Below are 18,371 nucleotides of genomic sequence, written 5' to 3' on the forward strand. Positions count from 1 at the left end.
TGAGAGCTGATAGGGACGGGGAACAGAGCCGCGCTCGGCATTCTTGAGACACCGCTAGTGGGCACAGGGACCCCGCTAGCGGTGATGGTAGCGATCGCGCTTGTGGGCACAGGGACAGGGTAATGGGGCAGGCGGACGTGGCCGTGCACGAGGCCAGTGGAGCTGGCCAATGCGCGCAGCCCCAGCTATCAGCGTGCTCGCTCTCGCCTGTTTGATTGACAGGCGGGAGCGAGCACCGCAGTGCCTGAATTTTGACTCATTGCCAGGCTTAAATGAGTCGAAATTCAGTAGTGACTTCACTGCCGAATGAATTCGGCCACTAGGAGGGCGACCCCTAATGGCCGAATTTAAAAGGGATTTTAAACTTGTTTAAAATCACTTTTTTTAATTAAAGTATATTAGAGATATTTTGTAGTACTTAAGTACTACAACATATGAATTTTTTTTAATTCATGACAGTGCCCATTTAAGGACTTAGCACTTTTTCACCTTAAGGACTCTGCGTTTTTTTGCAATTCTGACCACTGTCCCTTTAAACATTAATAACTCTGGAATGCTTTACTTATCATTCTGATTCCGTGATTGTTTTTTCGTGACATATTCTACTTTAACATAGTGGTAACATTTTGTGGTAACGTGCATCCTTTCTTGGTGAAAAATCCCAAAATGTTATGAAAAAAATGAAAATTTTGCTTTTTTCTAACTTTGAAGCTCTCTGCTTGTAAGGAAAATGGATATTCAAAATAAAAAAAAATTGGTTCACATATACAATATGTCTACTTTATGTTTGCATCATAAAATTGACATGTTTTTACTTTTGGAAGACACCAGAGGGCTTCAAAGTTCAGCAGCAATTTTCCAATTTTTCACAAAATTTTCAAACTCGATATTTTTCAGGGACCATTTCAGGTTTGAAGTGGATTTGAAGGGTATTCATATTAGTAATACCCCATAAATGACCCCATTATAAAAACTACACCCCCCAAAGTATTCAAAATGACATTCAGTCATCATTTTAACCCTTTAGGTGTTTCACAGGAATAGCAGCAAAGTGAAGGAGAAAATTCAAAATCTTCATTTTTTACACTCGCATGTTCTTTTAGACCCAATTTTTGAATTTTTGCAAGGAGAAGAAGGAGAACATTTTTACTTGTATTTGTAGCCCAATTTCTCTCGAGTAAGCACATATCTCATATGTCTATGTAAAGTGTTCGGCAGGCGCAGTAGAGGGCTCAGAAGGGAAGGAGCGACAAGGGGATTTTGGAGAGAATGTATGTCACCTTTAGGAAGCCCCTAGGGTGTCAAAACAGCAATAAAAAACCCACATTGCATACCATTTTGGAAACTAGACCCCTCGGGAATGTAACATGGGATAAAGTGAGCCTTAATACCCCACAGGTGTTTCATGACCTTTGCAAATGTAAAAAAAAAAAATTAATTTTTACCTAAAATGCTTGTTTTCCAAAAAAAATTATATTTTTAAAAAGGGTTAAAGCAGAAAATACTCCCCAAAATTTGAAGCCCAATTTCTCCCAATTCAGAAAACACCCCATACGGGGTGAAAAGTGCTCTGCTGGTGCACTACAGGTCTCAGAAGAGAAGGAGTCACATTTTGGAAGCAAATTTTGCTCTGGGGGCATGCCGCATTTAGGAAGCACCTATGGTGCCAGGACAACAATAAAAAAAAACATTTACATTTTGGAAACTAGACCCCTCGGGGAACGTAACAGTGTTACAGTGAGTACTTACACCTCACAGGTTTTTTGAACAGTGGGCCGTAAAAGTGAAAAACATTTTTGCACTATATTGATAGTGTTACCCCAAATGTTTCATTTTCACATTTGGTAACAGGGCAAAAGACCCCCAAAATTTGTAGAACAATTTTGTCTGAGAAAAAAAATACCCCATATGTGGATGTAAATTGCTCTGTGGACGCACTGCAATGCTCAGAATAGAAGGAGTGAAAATTTTGTTGAAATTGAAGTCGGGGGTCATGTGCATTTATAAAGCCCCCATTGTGCAATAACAGCAAAAAAAAAAAACACATGTGACACCATTTTAGAAAATACACCTCTCAATGAACGTAACAAGGGGTACAGTGGGAAATAACATCTTACAAGTTTTTTGAAAAGTGGGCCATAAATTGAAAAATTAGATTTTTTTACAGTAAAATGCTGGGGTTACCCAATTTTTAACATTTTCACAAGGGATAATATGAGGAATTGGGTTACAAATTTTGGAGGGCTTTTTCCCCTGACTATGAAAATACATCCACATATGGGGTAACGTGCTGGGCGGGCGCACAACAAGGCTCAGAAGTCAGAGGTCAGTTTGTATTTGTGGCCTATGGCATATCAGTAGCTGACGGTTACATACATTCCGATGAAAATACAAAAATGAAACACCCACATGTGACACCATTACAGAAAGTACCCACCCTGAGGAATGGGTATAGGGGTAAAGAGGACATTTTGAACGCACAGGTGTTTCCTAAATTTATTTTCTAGGAATGGATGAAGGGTAGCTTTTGAAAATTGCAATTTTCAACCTATGCTCTGCTTCATTTTTCTGGGAACAACTAACATGTGACTCCGAATTGTCGCCTGGGAATACGACAGAGCTCAGCGAGAATTCTTCGCATTTGAGGCGGATGTTTGTTACGGACCTAACAGTTACATACATTCAGAGGAAAATACAAAAAAGGAACACCCACATGTGAACCTATTACAAACAGTACACCCCCTAGGGAAGGTGTATAGGGCGAAGTGGAGATTTGGAACAGACGGGTGTTCCCTTCATTTATTTTCTAGGAATGGATGAAGTGTACTATGGGGGGAAAGAAAATTGCAATTTTAGTACTGATATGCCAATTATTTTCCCAGAATGATGACCCAGAGTACAACCCAAAGTAAAAATGATGCCCGCCCCAAACCCTACAATCTGAATCATCATTCAGGGAAGGGGATATGTGGGGCCGTCCCTATTCTGTTACCTCAAATGTGCAACCCGCTCAGGTGGGGAGAGAGCGTTGCGCATTTGAGGCAACTGCAAACCTCCAATGCTGTTGACTCTGTGTCCCATGACCCATTTTTTAGGGGGAAGAAGAAAAAAAAGATATTGGGGGTATTGGGAAAAAGGTTTAGTTTTTTTTTTTGGGGGGGGGGGGGGGGGTTGGTATAAAAAGTCACACTGATAGGAAGTGTCCTTCCGAATCCCCCTCTTGTGACACACTCTGCATTTCTTCTGAGATCGTCCCTTCTTTCCAGTGTGGGGGATCACACCTGGAAAGTGTTGGCCAGGGACGATCCGGGCGCCCACAATTCCAGAGGTGCTCTGACCTGCTCTTTGGCAGTCACCAAAGATGAGGGCCTTTAGAACTTCCTCTTGGAACTGCAGGTATGTCCCTGTGTTGCCAGCGTACTTATACAGTACAAAAGAGTTGTACATGGCAACCTGTACCATGTAGACCGCAACATTTTTGTACCATACGCGTATTTTCCGCATGGCATTATATGGCTTGAGGACTTAATCAGAAAGATCAACTCCCCCCATATACCGATTGTAGTTCAGAATACAATCGGGCTTGAGGACCGGTCCCACGGTACCTCGCACAGGGACAGGGGTGCTGCCGTTCCCATGAATAGTGGTGAGCATAAGGACATCCCTCTTGTCCTTATACCGGACCAACAACAGGTTCTCATGGGAAAAGGCACGGGACTCACCCTGGGGGATAGGAGTCTGCAGGGGATTGGAAGGAAGGCCACTTTGATTCTTCCGGACTGTTCCACAAGCGACCGTGTATCTGGCGGAGAGGGATGAAAAGAGAGGGATACTAGTATAAAAGTTATCCACGTAAAGGTGGTAACCTTTATCTAGCAATGGGTGCAAAAGGCCCCAAACGATTTTTCCCGCTAACACCCAGAGTGGGGGGACATTCTGGGGGTTCAAAACGGGAATCTCGTCCCTCATACACTATAAACTTGCAAGTGTACCCGGAGGTACTCTCGCAAAGTTTATACATCTTCACGCCATACCGCGCCCGCTTGGTAGGGATGTATTGCCGGAAGCCGAGTTTCCCCTTAAAGCTGATGAGAGACTCATCAATAGCGACCTACCTTCCAGGGACATAGGCCTCCCAAAATCTGGCCCCGAAGTGATTGATGACCAGCCTGATTTTATACAGGCGGTCATACGCGGGATCAGTTCGGGGGGGAGATGCCGCATTCTCAGCATAATGCAAACATCTCCGAATGGCCTCGAACTGGAGACGTGTCATGGCCATATTGTAGAGCGGGCTCTGGTACAGGATGTCCCCACTCCAATATTGCCTGAAACTGGGTTTTTTAACTAGACCCATATGCAGCGCAAGGCCCCAAAAGGTCCTCATTTCGGCTGCATCGATTGGAGTCCAGCCGCCGGGTCTAGCTAAAAGTGACCCCGGGTTAGCGGCGATGTACTGTTGGGCATACAGATTCGTCTGTGTAACCATTAGATTAACAAAGTCGTCACTGAAAAAATGACCGAAAAAGTCCTTTTCAGTTAACCCGGCGATGTTAATCTTGATTCCTGAGTCGCCAACAAACTTAGGAATCACGGGCTCGTGGTCCGCTTGCTCAGCCCAGACAAGTTCTCTGGTATGAGGTATCAGTGACCTTGGCAGGGGGGCTTCACTAGTATGAGCTCCAGGGGGACTCATACTAGCATGGGGCACAGGGTCAAGGACAGAGGAGGTTTGCATTTGCCGCCTTGATGGCTCATCATCAGAAGTAGATGATGAGGAGGATTATGAAATAAGGAAGGTGGGGTCTTCATCGTCCTCTGAGCCGCTCTCGGTGTCGGAGGCAATTATGGCATATGCCTCCTCCGCCGAAAAAGCTCTGCGGGCCATTTTCCTACTCTAATTCCCTAACCCGCCCTAACCCTCCCTAACCTAACTAAACTAACCTGCCCTAACAGAAAAAAAAATTAAAATAAAAAGAGGACTTTTTTTTTTTTTTTTAAGGGACTTCTAGCGCAAAAAAAACCTTGCGCCCCAAAAAAGTGTTTATCTAATCAGTGGTGTGCGCACTGATTAGCACTTGTGGCGGCAGGGGGCGCAGAAGTCAGTGGGGGATCCGGCCACTCAGCCCAGAACAGTGGCTGGTGGCTTGTACACAGACCCCCACACAAAAAACCTGAAAAATTTAATTAAAAAACGCTTAATCCCGAAAAAAAGCACCCACCTGAACCCCCAAAAAAGACGCTGATCAGTGATAAATCACTGACAGCGGTGGGACAGGCTGCACACACAGGTACGATCCGTCCAAACAGTACACGCCTGCTACTGGTGGCACGGACCGCCTATGGGTGCAAAAAAAACGTGATAACCGAAAAAGTGCCTTTACCACAAAAAAAAAAAACGCTGATCAGTGATAAATCACTGACAGCAGTGAGGCACGCCGCACACACACAGGTACGGTACGGCCACACAGTACACGCCTGCTACTAGTGGCACGGACCGCCTATGGGTGCAAAAAAACGCTAGAAAACGCAAAAAAATGCACCTGCACCACAAAAAACTACGGGACTGATCAGCAGTGGGTGGGCTTTAATAAACGGAGGCGGACCGCTCTTTTATAACTAAGAGGGTCCGCACACACGCTTAGGGGAAAGAAAAAAAAGATCTGCGCCAAAAAAAAAAAGGCTGGCGGTAGACCGCAGCGACCCAGCAGGGCCGGGGTCACACAGCTAAAGGTGCTACGGACCCCCGGACACCCACTGATGTACGCTGAAAAAAAATAAAACTTTTATTTTTTAACCCTAACCTGTCCCTGCCTAAATCTAAAGCTAACTCTGGGGGATTTCTGTGCCAAGGGGCCACAGAAAGGGGGCAAGGGGCACTTTTTTTTTTACAGTGAGGGGATGGTGGCAGCACGGAGATCCGTCCTGCTCGCCAGATCTCTGTGGAATGGCAGGCAGAACGGAGCAACATGCTCCTAGCCCCCACCATCCGCTCCCATTACACTGTGATTGGTGTGACCACTTTGGCCACCCAATCACAACTGTACTCAGGGGGGTGGCAACAATGCCAGCCCCCAGTACAGTACGGATGATGATTGGTGGTATATATTACACTCCATTCATCATCTTTATCCGGGTCACTGGGTCACACGTGACCCTGATGACCCAGAACCGCTGCAGAACACCGGATAATACTTAACGGCGTCCTGCAGCGATCGCCGGACCTCCTCCGGCACACTGCCGCGATGTCTGCTGAATGAAATCAGCAGACATCCAGCTCCGATCCCCGCCCGGCGGGGAACGGAATCGCAGCACATCGCTGATCTGAATTGATCAGTGATGTGCTGCGATCGTGGACATGGGGGGTCATGATGACCCCCCTGGGCAATATGCCGAGATGCCTGATGAACGATTTCAGCAGGCATCCGGCTCAGTTTCCCAACCGGCTAGCGGTGGGGACCGGATTTGTAAATTCCCATTGGTTGTAGCTAATCATTGTTACTGTATATATGAAGAATGATATGCTGCACTCCCCAAGTTTCCAACAAGATGCATCTTCTTTATTCAAGCGAGATAAAAGCACGCCAACAGGTACAGCAGTAGAGCGGGTGTCAGGGTCCGGACTAGCGGCTGGTGAAGACACTGGAGGTGGATCCTCTGTACCAGAGAGGCGATGACGCGGGCCGTACTGGGGAATCGGTTCTAAGCAGTTACTGGTGTTCACCAGAGCCCGCCGCAAAGCAGGATGAACTTGCTGCGGCAGTAACTACCAGGTCGTGTTCCCCAGTAGCGACTCGACCTCTCTGGCAGCTGAGACTGGCGCAGTACACAAGGACTAGACAGAGGTGAGGTCAGACGTAGCAGAAGGTCAGGGCAGGCATGGGACACATGGGTTCTTAGTCAGGGGCAAAAGCAGAAGGTCAAGGTACACAGGCTTGGGACACACTATAACGCTTTCTCAGGGCACAAGGCAACAAGATCCGGCAAGGAGAGGAAGGGTAAGTGGGTTTTTATAGGTTAGGGAGTGATAGGAAGTGATTGGGCCAGGCACCAATTAGTGGTGCACTGGCCCTTTAAACTTAAGCAAGTCGGCACGCGCGTGCCATAGGGAGCGGGGATGCGCACGCCGGGAGGAAGCAGACGGGGGCGAGAGGTGAGTGAGACGGGGCGCGACCCGAGGGCGGACACAAGCCGTGCCTCGGATCGCGTCCCCTCCGGGGACCAGAGAGCAGCGCTCGCGGTCAGCAATGCCGACCGGAGCGCTGCAGACAGAGGAACGCCGTGAGCGCTCCGGGGAGGCAGCGGGACCCGGAGCGCTCGGCACGACAGCGGGTACACAGACAAGCGGGGGGAGTAGCGACGGACCGTTGCGTGCTCACAGCACTTCCTCAGGCCATACGTCCCTCCGTCAAGAGGTGTGTTCTTGTACCTGCCGGCGCAGGTATCACTATGGTGACCATACAACAAACAAGTAAAATTCACATTAAAGGTGAAAAACAAGTTAAAAACTACATCCTAATGATGTTGTGAGTTTCCTTCGATATATACAAACATTAGATGGCTAAAAATGCCCCCATTTCACATTTGTCGTTCAGACCTAATTGGCCTAATGCATCTGTCCGGAGAATCCATTTGGATTCTCTTCTTAGGAGTTCCTGATTCTTATTATTATTTCCCCCTGCATATTCCACTTTTTCTATTGCACTGAATTTAAAGGGGATAGGTTCATTTGCATGGCACTCGATAATGTGGGTTATGAACCTTGTGGCTCCCACCCCTGTACTGAGGGATCTAACATGCTCACAGGTCCTGTGAAACAACGGTTTTGCCAATGTAAAACCTGCCACGCTTACAAATTAGGGTATACACGACATAACTAGTTCTACATGTAAAAAACTGCTTTATCTGAACGTCGTGTCCCCCCAACTTCACGAATCTGACCTTTGCATTGTACTTACAAAAGGAGCATGTTGAACAGGTAAAATTACCTATTGGGCGACTGTTAACCAATTAGATTTCTGTGTTCTCTCTCTTTTGTATTTTTTTTATAGTGTCCTGCACTGTTCTGTTCTTCTTGAATGTAATAATGGGTGGATTCTCAACAGTATTTTCCAAATCAGCATCTTGTTGGAGCATATACCAATGTGTGTTTATTGCTTTTTTGATTAAGTGATTCATGGGGGTGTTTCTAAAAGAAAAAACTGATCTCTCATTTTTTTATTTCTTTTTTGTTTTAACGAGTTCCTCTCTGGGGATTTGATCTATCCTCTCCTTTGCGGTTTTAAGAACCCTCGGTGGATACCCCCTTCTTAATGAACGACTTTCCAGCTTTTCCGCCTGTTTCTCAAACAATATAGGATTGTTATTAATTCTCTTTAGGTGGGTAAGTTGGCTGAAGGGGATCGCATTTTTAGTGTGTTCTGGGTGTGAGGACCCATAGTGCAGAATGGAATTTTTGGATGTGGGCTTCCTGTGACCAGTAGTCACAATGGAATTATCCACAATATCAATTCTTACATCCAAGAATTCCAAACTTTCACCTCCAAACACGCTGGTGAACATCATGTTGACCTGGTTGACCTCATTTAAATACTGTACAAAGCCATCAAATTCCTCCTCCGTTCCGTCCCAGAAGACAAACATGTCATCCACAAAACGGAGGAGGTTCTTGATGTGGCCCACGAAGGGATTCGATCCTGTGAAGACGTACCACCTCTCAAAGATGGCCAGAAACAGGTTAGCGAACGAGCACGACACGGGAGTACCCATAGCCTTGCCCGTCCGCTGCCTGTACCACTGGCCTTCATAATGGAAAGCATTATTGTGCAAAATTAGCTCCAGAGATTGGGCCACAAATTCCACAAATGTTGGGGATTTTTCAGTACATTCCAAGAATTCTTGGATCGCCTGTATACCCACATCTTGTGGGATGCGTGTATACAGGCTTTCCGCGTCGATAGACGCCAACCTATATCCTTCTTGCCACCTGAAATCCTTTAAAGCAGATATAAGGTCGCCTGTGTCCCGTATGTATGTGGGGGTGTACTTCAGCAGAGGGGACACCAACCAGTTGATGTAGCTGGACAGGTGCTCCATCGGGGCACCTATTCCAGCCACTATCGGCCGTCCTGGGGGGGGGGATCTTTTTTATGTGTTTTTGGTAGTATATACCATTTTGGTTTTGATGGATTTTTAGGGAGAAGACGCTCAGCTAATTTTTCAGTGATAATATATATATCCGTATATTTCGTATATTTTGGAAAATACTGTTGAGAATCCACCCATTATTACATTCAAGAAGAACAGAACAGTGCAGGACACTATAAGAAAATACAAAAGAGAGAGAACACAGAAATCTAATTGGTTAACAGATAGTCGCCCAATAGGTAATTTTACCTGTTCAACATGCTCCTTTTGTAAGTACAATGCAAGGGCCAGATTCGTGAAGTTGGGGGGACACGACGTTCAGATAAAGCAGTTTTTTTACATGCAGAACTAGTTATGTCGTGTATACCCTAATTTGTAAGTGTGGCAGGTTTTACATTGGCAAAACCGTTGTTTCACAGGACCTGTGAGCATGTTAGATCCCTCAGTACAGGGGTGGGAGCCACGAGGTTCATAACTCACATTATCGAGTGCCATGCAAATGAACCTATCCCCTTTAAATTCAGTGCAATAGAAAAAGTGGAATATGCAGGGGAAATAATAATAAGAATCAGGAACTCCTAAGAAGAGAATCCAAATGGATTCTCCGGACAGATGCATTAGGCCAATTAGGTCTGAATGACAAATGTGAAATGGGGGCATTTTTAGCCATCTAATGTTTGTATATATCGAAGGAGACTCACAACGTCATTAGGATGTAGTTTTTAACTTGTTTTTCACCTTTAATGTGAATTTTACTTGTTTGTTGTATGGTCACCATGGTATACCTGCGCTGTGCTGTGAGCACGCAACGGTCTGTCGCCATTCCCCCCGATTGTCTGTGTACCCGCTCTCCCGCTGTACCTGTTGGCGTGCTTTTATCTCGCTTGAATAAAGAAGACACATCTTGTTGGAAACTTGGTGAGTGCAGCGTATCATTCTTCATATATACAGCGTGAATAGCTTTTGGTTACTGTCTGCACGCTTGCACTACGAGTACCATCAGTCGCACGAGTACATCCGATTGCTCCCCACCAATAGTACACCTGTATAAGAAGCCTCTGAATGAATCACTAGTGCCGGTATCTAAGTCTCTAATGTAAGAATCATTGTTACTACCATAGACATCACAATTATTTGTAACTATTATTGTAAAATCATTGAGGCCTTTCATGATAATTGTTGTATGTCTGGTCAGCATCAGTGTTGTGCAAGTTTACAGTCCTGAATCTGAATTATAAGATCCCTTAAAGGAGAACTCCAGACCATGAAAATTGTCCCCCATAGTGCCGGCAGTAAAAAAATAAAGATGTACATACCTTCCTCCGCTCCCTCGGGGCCTCTGAAAACCTGTTCCAGTCTCCGCCGCAATCCACTTCCTGGTTGCCGGTGGTCGGATGAATTAGCCAATCAGCAGCCGCAGCGCAGTCCGACTCGGCCAGCGATAGGCTGAGCGGCAGTGTGAAAACGCTTCAGGACACAAAATTCTTCACTACACCAGCACCTGCGACCGGGGCCGAAAACGTCACACTGCCGGCCGAGTCGGACATCGCCGGCCGAGTCGGACTGCGCTGCGGCTGGTGATTGGCTGATTCATCCGATCACCGGCAACCAGGAAGTGGATTGCGGCGGAGACCGGACCCGGTTACCGGAGGCCCCGGGGGAGCGGAGGAAGGTATGTACATCTTAATTTTTTTACTGCCGGCACTATGGGGGACAATTTTTATGGTCTGGAGTTCTCCTTTAAGGCTAGTACATTCTTGCTGTTAACAGCTACATGTCTTGTAAACCTTAGATTTATCAAAACCTGTGTAGAGAAAAAGTTGACCTGTTGCTCATTTCAACCAATCAGGTTGCTTCTTTCATGTTCCAGAGGCCCTTTTTTTTTTTTTTTTTTAAAGAAGAAAGAAGCAATCTGATTGGTTGCTGTGGACAACCGCACCGCTCTTCCTCTACACAGGTTTTTGATAAATCTCCCCCATTTATCCACTTCTGGCTTTGGCTTAAAAACTACAGTGGCATTATTCCAAAAAAAAAACCGCTATGTGCAAACGCAACCTTAGTGTGAAACAATAATTATCTTTTTGGGGGCCTATTTGATTACACATGGAAGTCTGAATGGAGCAGCAGTTAAAGGGGTACTCCAGCCCCTAATACATCTTATTCCCTATCCAAAGCATAGGGGATAAGATGTCTAATACCGGGGGTCGGAATACCCCTTTAAGTGCTGTCATGTGTCTTCTAGCCTACATGGCATATATTAGGGTGAAAAAGGATTAGAAAAGCTATTAAAAATAAATCCAGCAAGCCGATGCACCCATGCTGAAGCTCTGAGCTACTGGGGATTTTAACAGCAGTTTACGCGTAAACACCACACCCCTTCCTGCTAGTCCATGCCCCTTTTGAGAGCCGCAGCAAAAAATGCTAATAAATAATTGCACATCAGCAGCAAGCAAAAAATGTTCTCGATTATTTGTTGTTTTCGGCATACAGCTAAATAATGACAAATGATAAAGAAATTATATAGATATCGGCTCCCTGATTAACCTCTTCATGACCTGGCAAATTCTACTTCACCTTCTAAGACTTATTTATTTGTAAACTGACAAAGTTGTATTAAAGGGGTACTGCACTAGAAAATATTTTTTTTAATCAACTGGTGCCAAAAAGTTAAACAGATTTGTAAATTACTTTCTGTCTGACCACAGTGCTCTCTACCGACACCTCTGTTCATTTTAGGAACTGTCCAGAGTAGGAGCAAATCCCCATAGCAAACCTATTCTGCTCTGGACAGTTCCTTAAATGGACAGAGGTGTCAGCAGTGAGCACTGTGGTCAGACAGAAAGGAAATTCAAAAAGAAAAGAACTTCCTGTGGAGCATATATCAGTTGATAAGTGCTGGAAAGATTAAGATTTTTAAATAGAAGTAATCTACAAAACTTAACTTTCTGTCACCAGTTGATTTAAAAAAAATATTTTCCAGGGGAGTACCCCTTTTAAGGCTTATTTTTTTGTCTGAGATGTTATACTTTTCACGTTACTTTTTTATCATATAATGTATTATGAAGCCAGAAAAAAAAATTTATAGGACAAAATTGAATATAATATGGAATTGGGCAATTTTGTGGGAAAATAGAATTTTTGGGACAATTAAGATAAGGTAAAACAGACATGCTAACTTGCTATTCTATGGGTCAATACAATTCCAATGATACCAAAAATGGATAATTTATGTTTCGCTTTATGTTTAAAAAAAAATTGGGGATGTGATGTGACTAAATAATCATCAATTCTGGTGTTCGGATATTTTGTGTTTATGTCGTTGACTATGCATGATCACAAATATAATTATTTAATAGTTCTGACTTTTTTATATAAAATTTTTTTTTTTACTGTATTTTACACATTTTTGGCCCCCTATAATAAGACATCGGTAATATTGCTTGCATAAATCAATGTAATGCTATTGCCTCACATTAATCTGTAATTTGCACTTGATTGCTACAGCCTGCCATAGGCAAGCTGCAGCAATCACAGAGCCATGGAAGACCTAGAGGCAGAGGTAATGCCTCTTAGCAAAGGCTCATTCAGCAACCTATCGGCATCTCGTGATTACATCATGGGGGTGCCAATGGAGCCACTAGACACCAGGAATTACCACCATTTAATGTTTAAATACTATGACTGATCTTGACCATGGTATTTGACCATTTAAATGACGGACATCAAAAGCGTTCTCCAATATCTGTTATTACCGGCAGATGTCAGCTTCTGATAGCAGGAGGCATCTGCAGGTTATGATGTGGATGAAACTTGCAGACCATCATCATGTTTCCCCCACCTGAATCACCCTCACCAAACACACCCTCATTTTAACAAGGATATTTGGGTAAAACACCTTTTTTACCCAAATTTCCTTGGAAAAATGAGGGGGTGTGTTATAAGCTGGTGCGTGGTATACCCCGATAAATATGTTATATTTATGAAACACTCACGTTTCAGTAGACTGGAACACTGATGATAGTGGATCGACTGGACCTGTGTGGTAGATGACTCGGACCATACAAGGGAGCGAAGTCTAAGGTGCCGCTGGTTTTCATCAGAGCCCGCCGCAAAGCAGGATGGACTTGCTGCGGCAGGCAGCACCCAGGTTGCTACCCCTGGCACGGCTCGACCACACAGGCGGCTAAGGAGATTTGAAGCACAGGTGGGATAAGGCAACTCATGGTTTGGATAGCAGGAGGTCAGGGCAGGCGGCACAGAAGCGTAGTCAGGAACATAGCAAATAGTCAGTAGGCAGGCGGCAAAGGAGCAAGGTCAGGTCACGGAGCAAGGGTATGATACACGGCAAGGCAATACAGAGGAATGCTTTCTCTAAGGCTCTAGGGCAACAAAGATCCGGCAGGGAAATGTGGGAGGCGGAGGAATTTATCAATGAGCCACAGGTGTTACTTCACTAATGGGTGCACTGACCCTTTAAATCTTAAATCTGCTCAGGCTCCCTAGGGGACGGGGACATGCACGCTGGAGCAGAGAGGCAGAGGCAGGAACAGGAGAAGCACCAGGTGAGTGATGGACTGGGATTCGCATGTGGGTGCATCCCCTGATGCGAATCCCAGCCCTGCCGGCAGCAGCAGGTAGCAGGAAAATGCACTTACGGCCAGCGTGTGCGGCTAAAGCGCATAACGTAGCAGTACCCCCCCCCCCTTTGTTCTCCCCTCCTTTTACGATTCAGAAAACTCCTGAGAAGGTCACGGTCCAGGATATTCTCCTCAGGCTCCCAAGATCTCTCCCAGTCGACCAGAAAAAATTGTTTCTCTCTCACGGTTTTAGTGGCAAGAATCTCTGTAACTTTGTAGTCATCAGAAGAGCTGGAGACAAGTGTGGGGACAAGAAATCCAGTTTATGACAACAGGCTTGAGGAGAGAGACGTGGAAGGAATTGGGAATACGTAATGTAGCAGGCAGCCGGAGTTTGTAGGAGACAGGATACATTTTTTGAATCTGGAAGGGACCAAGGTTGTAACAGGGTATCTTGAAGCAGATGTTCTTAGATGAAAGCCCCACCATGTCACCAGGAGAGAAGGACAGAGGAGGTCTTCTACTCTTATCAGCTTGCACCTTCATGCGTGAAGAAGCCTGGGATAACGACTGTCGGGTCTGTTGCCAGATGGTGGAGAAGTCACGGACCAGCTCATCAACAGCAGGCACACCGGAGGAAACTAGGAGAGGAAGAGGAGAACGGAGATGGAGTCTGTAGACAACAAGACCTTGTGGACTAGGAATCCTTATGATTATATGAGAATTCAGCCCAGGGGGAAGGTCGACCTAATCGTCTTGGCGAGCTGAAATAAAATGTCTCTAGAATTTGATTAACCCTCTCCACCTGACCATTGGACTGAGGGTGGTAGGCCGAGGAGAAGTCCAGATTGATGTCCAGACTGTCACAAACAGCTCGCCAGAACTTAGAGACAAATTGCACACCACGATCCGAAACGATATGCTGAGGATGAGGATGTAAACGAAAGACATGCAACAAGAAATAATTTGCCAGCTGTGGGGCAGAAGGAAGACCTGTTAGAGGAATGAAAGCCATCTTGGAAAACCAATCTACAACAACCCAAATGACAGTGTTATTATGAGATGGTGGCAAATCGGTGATGAAATCCATGGCGATATGGGACCAGGGAGTCTCCGGAATGGGTAAAGGCTGTAAGAGTCCTGCAGGTCTCTCTCGAGGAGTTTTGTCATGGGCACAAGTTTCACAAGAACTAACAAAATCAGAAAAATCCCGTTCATGATGGGGCCACCAGTAATGCCGGGGGATTAGAAGTAGAGTCTTGCGTATACCAGGATGATCTGCTGTCAAGGAAGAATTACCCCATTTCAATACCTTGTGTATCAATCTGGCAGGCACAAAGGATTTCCCAGAGGAACTTGCTGAATTTCAACAGGAGTGGCAGCATTCAAACGGTCAGAAGGAATAATATGCCAAGTCCCCTGTAGTCAATGCATGGATGGAGTGAGCCATCCTTCTTCCTTACAGAGAAGAAACCAGCTCCTTCAGGAGAAGAGGACTTACGGATAAATCCCTTTTGGACATTCTCTTGGACATACTCTCAGGTCTCAGGAACAGATAGAGGATATATCCTTCCACGAGGAGGAGTGGTACCAGGCAGAAGATCAATAGGGCACTCGCAGAGACTCAGCCTGTTTCTTGCAGAATATGTCAGAGAAATCTTAGTAAGGTGGTGGCAGGCCAGGTAAAGGAGGAGGACGAGAAAAAAAAATTTTGGCTGAACTGGTTGGAGGCAAAGATTTTGACAGGATTGTCCCCAGCCAAATATTTCTCCAGTTCTGCAATCCAGTTGTGGAGAATGGCGATGCAGCCAAGGAAGGCCAAGAAGAATCTCTGAAGGACAGTGTGGCAGAACATAGAATTCAATCTTTTCTTTATGCAATACTCCCACTTGCATGACGAGAGATTCCTTACGGAAGTGAACCATACAGTCCAGATTTTGTCCATTAACTGAGGTGATGAACAAGGGGTTGGCAAGCCGAGTAAGGGGAAGAGGATACTTGTGGACCAAAGAAGCATCAATAAAGTCACCTGCTGATACAGAATCCAAAAATGCTGTAGCGCTGAAGGAAGACTTGGCTGAAGCAAAGACTTGTACAGAAATAGTTAAGTGTGGAGAGGTAGTATTTACACCCAGGGACGCCTCTTCCACCTACCCTAGGTGCAGGCATTTCCAGGATGCTGTGGGCGAACTGTACAGTCCTTGAGGAAGTGCTCTGGGCTAGCACTATACAAGCACAAATTCTCACTGCGTCGTTGTGACCTCTCCTGTTGTGTAAGACGAGAACGATTCAGTTGCACAGCCTCGTTGACAAGAGGTGCAGGAAACTGAAGAGGTGGACGTTCCTTGAAACACGGGTGCCAGGCGAGGATATCTCTGTGTTCGGACTGGTTCCCTCTCTAAGCGCAGTTCCTCCTGTCTTTCAGCAAAATGCACATCAATGCATGTGGCCAAGTGGATAAGTTCAGTCAAATAAGATGGAGGATCACGTCCTGCGAGGGCATCTTTAATCCTGCTGGAATTGAACAGCGTAGTCACCAAAGGAAGAATTTCCTTGACAGAAGTTCAGCAAAACCGTCTCAGCAGAAGAGGCACGTGTGGGTTCCTCAAATTCTGCCAAGAAAGCTGACAAATTGGAGGCCAGGGCTTTTCCAGACAGTAGACTAATGACAAAGGCCACCTTCGCACGTTCTGTCAGAAACTGTTAGACATGAGTTCCAAGTGCATGGAGCACTGTGTAACGAAGCCTCTGCATAACTTGAAATCACCATCATACTTAGAAGGTAAAGTCAACATAGCTGGGAGCCAGAAGATACTGCAGCAACTGGTGGTGGGAGTGGGTTAGGTTGCGGTACCTGCTGCTGTTGTTGCTGCAAGGCCAATAGCTGTTGCATCATAGCAGACAGTTGGGTAAATTGCTGCGCCTGTTGCACCAATTGCTAAGACTGACGTACCACAACGGAGGGAAGATCCGCGACTTCAGGCAGGGGTACCTCAGCGGGATCCTTGGCTGGATCTTACTGTAACACTCATGTGTCAGTAGACTGGAACACTGATAATAGTAAATCAATTGGACCTGTGTGGTAGATGACTTGGACTGTACCAGGGAGCGGAGTCTAAGGTGCCGCTGGTTTTCTTCAGAGCCCCCCGCAAAGCGGGATGGACTTGCTGCGGCAGGCGGCAGCCAGGTCGCTACCCTGGCATGGCTTGACCACACAGGCGGCTGAGAAGATTCGAGGCACAAGGTGGGATAAGGCAACTCGTGGTCTGGATAGCAGGAGGTAAGGGCAGGCAGCACAGTAGCGTAGTCAGGAATGTAGCAAGTAGTCAGTGGGCAGGCGGAAAAGGAGCAAGGTCAGGTCACGGAGCAAGGGTATGATACATGGCAAGGCAATACACAGGAACGCTTTCTCTAGGGCAACAAAGATCCGGTAGGGAAATGTGAGAGGTGGAGGAATTTATCAATGAGCCACAGGTGTTACTTCACTAATGGGCGCACTAGCCCTTTAAATATTAAAGCTCCGGCACGCGCGCACATGCCCTAGGGGACGGGAACACGCACGCTGGAACAGAGAGGCAGAGGCGGGAGCAGGAGAAGCACCAGGTGAGTGACAGACTGGGATTCGCATGCGTGCGCATCCCACAATGCGAATCCCAGCCCCGCCGGCAGCAGCAGGTAACGGGACCATGCGCTCACGACCAGCGTGTGCGGCCGAAGCGCATAACAACAATTGATTTAAGTGTTGAGTTACAGTGTCTTGACCTCTGTCGGTATTGTTTTTCGGGTAACCGAAAAATGTTTAAAACCTTATTGTAATGATGCTGGATGTGAATCCTCTGACCTGTGTGCCAGATGACGCGGGCCATATCGGGGAGTGGAGTCTAAGGTGCCCGCAGTCTTCACCAGAGCCCGCCACAATGCGACACCCAGGTCGCTACCCCTGATACGACTCGACCACACAGGTAGCTGGGCAAAGACATGGTACAGAAGGATGAGGCAGAGGCGTAGTCGGACTTAGCAGAAGGTCAAGGCAGGCGGCAAAGATGCGCAGTCAAATAATGTAGTGGAAAGGTCAATATACACTGGTAAGGCTACAGACAGTAAGGTACACTTAACCCCTTAAGGACTCAGACAATTAAATTTTTACGTTTTCATTTTTTCCTCCTCGCCTTCTAAAAATCATAACTCTTTTATATTTTCATCCACAGCCTAGTATGAGGGCTTGTTTTTTGCGCGACCAGTTGTCCTTTGTAATGACATCACTCATTATATCATTAAATGTATGGCGCAACCAAAAAACACTATTTTTGTGGGGAAATTAAAACGAAAAACGCAATTTTGCTAATTTTGGAAGGTTTCGTTTTCACGCCGTAATATTTATGGTAAAAATGACATGTGTTCTTTATTCTGAGGGTCAATACGATTAAAATGATACCCATTATTACATACTTTTATATTATTGTTGCGCTTAAAAAAAAATCACAAACTTTTTAACCAAATTAGTACGTTTATAATCCCTTTATTTTGATGACCTCTAACTTTTTTATTTTTCCGTATAAGCGGCAGTATGGGGGCTCATTTTTTGCGCCATGATCTGTACTTTTTTTTGATACCACATTTGCATATAAAAAACTTTTAATACATTTT

Source organism: Hyla sarda, chromosome 2 (genome assembly GCF_029499605.1).
Source record: "Hyla sarda isolate aHylSar1 chromosome 2, aHylSar1.hap1, whole genome shotgun sequence".
Classification (NCBI taxonomy): domain Eukaryota; kingdom Metazoa; phylum Chordata; class Amphibia; order Anura; family Hylidae; genus Hyla; species Hyla sarda.